Genomic DNA, 4,794 nt, shown 5'->3' on the forward strand with positions numbered 1-4,794 from the left:
CGTCTGATACCCGAATAATTGCCATTCACAATTGGTCGCACATAATCCTTCAAGGCGCGTGGCTGCGCATTATCTTGTCCGTTCTCCATGGCTAATACCCTCTTTTTCCTTAGTGTTCTAAGCGTTCTTTCAATCTTTGGATCAAAAGGAATAATGGCACGTGTTCTAGCACTGCGCATCCAACATAAAAAACACACCAGAAATACAAAAAAAAAAAATAAAAAAAAAAATAAAGAAAATAAATAAATTAAAATATAAAAATAAAATTCTAAATTAAAACCAAGATTACTTTGTATCGATATTGGCAAAAATAAGAAAAACTCACTCCCAGGCAACGGCGCCAAAAACTTGACCGGTGCAAACTGCAAGTGCACAGTATCGTAGTTTTATAATATAATGATGTGTAGAGTATCGTCCTCAAGGATTGATGTCTTAATTTTACCAAGTACCGAAATTTTACTAATCTTGATTTTATTTAGAAAAATTAATAATTTTAGACTGCAAAATTTAAACAAAGCTACTTTAAATAAACTATTCAGAAGAATTTAAAACTGGATACCGCGTGTCAAATTGATGATGGTGAAAACTTCTAGGAAACCGATTTCACCTAGTTTCTCACTATGCTTTACTCATTTAGCTAATTTAACTTCGTTTTCTCTGTTTGTTAGCAAATCGCCAATTTTTCCAAAAGCCTCTTTTGATAGTCAATCAGAACCTATTCTTGTTTATTATTTAACATAAGAGTATGCAAATTAATAACGCAAGAACGCAGTAAGACCCTCGATTTTTAATGCTATGTAAGTTCATACAAGTCTTTCGATCTCTATATTTACCTATGCTGAATTATTCAAGATTTATCCTATAATCCCCCCTTTCGGTAGCAAATCAAAAAACTAAAATCATTTAATTAGTGGCCAGTTAATTAAAAGCATTAGGCACAGAATAATTCAAACAAACATTAATGAAAACTACTTCAAATTAGCATCAAAGAGCAAGCATAGTTCGAAACTGGCTACATCGTTTTCCTAGAATTCAAAAATTTAGTTCATTTCGAAAATTAAATCCAACATAACAGATTTCACGATATTTTCTTCAATTTGGAGCTTACGGGAAATATCAACACTCGCCGCACCGCCGTCGTGCGTCATGAACACCCTGAACACCGCCGTTGTTCGTCGCCTTTCAATTATGAAAAGATATTATTTTTACGTGCTTCCAACTCTCCTTTGCTAGCTGTGTGTGTATCTTCGCAGCACCCCCAAAAGATAACCACAAGAAAGCTCCCCAAAAAATAAATTTTCCAAGAAACTCTCTGTGGTTTGGCCTCCCTTGTGTGTCTAACCAAGAAAAACCTTTTTTTTTTTTTTTTTTCTATGGTGCGGCCTCTCCCTTCTCTCCAGCCCAACACACACTGCCCCCCCTCCTCTCTTCTTGCACACGGCTCTCTCCCAAGGAAACCCTCCTCCTTTTGACTTTTCCTCTTTCCTTTCCTTTTTGCTTTCCTTTCTTTGCTTTTCTTCCCTTTCTTTTGTCTTTCCATTTTTTGTATTTCCTTTCTAAAAACCCAGCACCTCACCCTTCTGAGATGACCCGGCTGCATGGCCGGGTCACATCTCATTTTTTGATTTTTTGATTTTTTTTTTCAAAGGTACATGAATTGCCCTCCTCTTTCAAGCCCACTTTCAACCCTCTTACAGCTCGTAACTCTCAAAGCTTAAAACACAAAAGATGTAGAACTCTTTTTCAAAGTTTCCCAGAATTTTGAATCGTCTCGATCGGAGCTCGGATGAGAAAGTTACGCTAAGATTACAAAGAATTGTTGAAATAATCCATAAAACGGCGTATGCTAACTTCACGTCTGATTTCGATCTTGATGCATCCATTATTTTGCAAAATGCAAAACATGAAAATTGTATAAAATTTTCTTATCTTTCTATAGCATCCTGAGTCATCTAAATCGGAGGTTGGATGAGAGAGTTACGCCAAGATTACGAAGAATTGTCGTTGGTTTTTGGCTTCCGATAGTTGCCCTACAAGAAAAAATACCAAAATTTTATAAATTACTTAATAAAACTCAAATATTATAAATAGAACATAATTTTAAAATATTGAGAGTAATTAGGCATTTAAATACAAAATAGGATTCCCAATGCATGAATTAAAGCACCTAATTACGCAATTTAAGCACGTAATCATAACTCGCGCCTACGGGTGGCACAATCCTGTCATGAGGGGTTAAATCATGACTTTTAATTATCCATGGGAAAGATGCATTTTTGAATGGTCCCTAGGAGATTAGATGGAAATTTTTTTGGAATGTTCATGTTGTATGTATACTTTGGGAATACTGAAACTCTGGAATTGTATATATGGATGTATGTCTTTACATTTACCGTTGCATATGGAATTATATGTATGTTCAGGTTTCATAGTCCCCACTTAGTTTGGGATGACGTTATAGATTTTATTCAGGGTATCAAAGTAGTATAATTTTATGATATATATGTATATATATATATATATATATATATATATATATATATATATATATATATATATATAAATGGTATGAAAATTAGGTCGTTACAATTTGGTATCAGAGCCTAAGTTGCTAGGTTCTGTAGACTCTAGAGTGTAGTGAAAATAATACCAGAGTATAGGAAAAAGGATTTGAGGTTTTGTTCTATAGTTTGGAGGCAGGACTTCCGTGATGGTTTCTGTGTCTTTCCTGGGTTGACGATTTCAAGAAAGTCATTGTAAACAATTGTTGGGTTGTGTTTCTAAAGTGTAGGGTTGAATCTCAAAATAAGATAAGGATGTGAGGATAGAGGGATAATATAAGATTTTGATTAGATACGTAAATTATAAGGATAGGGTCCCTAAGTCATGTTTATTGTTTTTTTTCAAGATGGACCTTGGGGGTGGCAGTGCTCATGCGAGTGGTAGTGAGGGTGCAGGGCCCTCAAATGCAGGTGGAGCTGATTTAGATGTAGCATTACGTAGTGTAGCTTAGTAGGTCATGACTGAGATTGCACGGAACTCCAGAGTATAGGGAGGCCCGATTGCAAGCCCGAGTTGTACCATAGAAAAGTTTACAAAGATGAATCCTACAGCGTTTTCTAGAGGAGCTGATCCTGCAGTTGCTGAGAACTAGATGCAAGAGATTGAGAAAATACTAACGGTGCTCCAATGCACAGATTAGCAGCAGGTCCTATATGCTACCTATAAATTGACCGACGAGGCTGAGAGGTGGTGGAAAACTACAAGGTTATTAGAGGAGCAGAGACCCATACCGGTGGTTATGACCTAGAGCCGGTTCAGAGAGATATTCTTTGATAGATATTTTTCTACCACTGTCAGAGAAGCTAAAGTACAGGAGTGTTTGAATTTGTCCTAGGGACAGATGACAGTTAAGAGGTATGTGGAAAAATTCATCGAGTTGTCGTGCCTCTGCCCTTATATCGTCCCAGATGAATCTAAGAAGGCTAGGATGTTAGAAAGAGGTTTGAGATGGGACATTTATAAACAGGTGGTAGTTCTTAAGGTTCAGGATTTCTCTCAGTTAGTAGATAGGGCCACCATAGTAGAGGAGAGCAATCAAGGAGATGCAGGAACATCAAATCAGAAGAAGAGGTCTGTTCCCTCAAGTTTTTGGACTGGTTCTAGTTGGGGTCCATGAAGAGGAGACAGATATAGTGGAGGTCAGAGGCAGATGGTGGGACATCACGAGAATCAGGGTGTGCAAGCCTATCCTGTGTGTCAGACGTGCAGAAAGAAATATCTGGGAGAATGTCAAGCAAGGAAAGATGTCTGTTATCGTTGTGGGAGACCTGGCCATATGGCACGAGCATGTCCAGGACCACCGATCCATGCACTAGCTCCTAGACCATTCCGGAGTGGTTATCAGTTACCCCGTCGAGGTCAGTAGAGGAACACAGCTCCAGCGAGGGTTTATGCTTTGACACCGGGAGACACTGAGGCTGTCAGAGACGTTATTTCAAGTACACTTATTGATTTACCATATAAAGTTGTTATTTTATTTGACTCAGGTGCCACCCATTCCTTTGTATCATCGGGATATGCTAGAGTATATGGGGTCGAGGCACAGTTATTAGATGTTGAGTTGTCATTAGCTACACCGACTGGATCAGTAGTGAGATGTATGAGGGTACTTAGAAACTATCTAGTGGGTATTCAGGGAAAAGTGTTACCAGTCGATCTTGTGGTGTTAGACATGCAGGGGTTTGATGTGATATAGGGTATGGATTGGCTGGCAGCTAATTACGATAATATTGATTGCCATCAGAAAGAGGTGATCTTCAGACCCCCAGGTGAGCAAGAATTCAGGTTCGTGGGTTTGCGTGTGCATGCCTCACCACAGTTAGTGTCGGCTATTGAGGCGAGGAGGCTACTTCACGGTGGTTGCCAAGGATATATTACCTATATAAAGGAGCTGCCAAAGGAAGAACTAAAACAGGCTGACATATCAATGGTTAAAGAATTTTTAGATGTCTTTCCAGAGGAGTTATCTAGCTTACCACCATATCGGGAGATAGAATTTACAATTGATTTGCTTCCAGGGATGACACCAATATCTAAAGTGCCTTGCATAATGGCTCTAGCTGAATTGAAAAAATTGAAAGACTAGCTACAAGAGTTGTTAGATAAAGGTTTTATTAGGCCCAGCGTATCGCCCTAGGGAGCACCAGTCTTGTTCATGAAAAAGAAGGATGAGACCATGAGGATGTGTATTGATTACAGAGAGATAAACAAAGTGATAATCAAGAATAAATA

This window comes from Malania oleifera, chromosome 9, assembly GCF_029873635.1.
Source record: "Malania oleifera isolate guangnan ecotype guangnan chromosome 9, ASM2987363v1, whole genome shotgun sequence".
NCBI lineage: Eukaryota > Viridiplantae > Streptophyta > Magnoliopsida > Santalales > Ximeniaceae > Malania > Malania oleifera.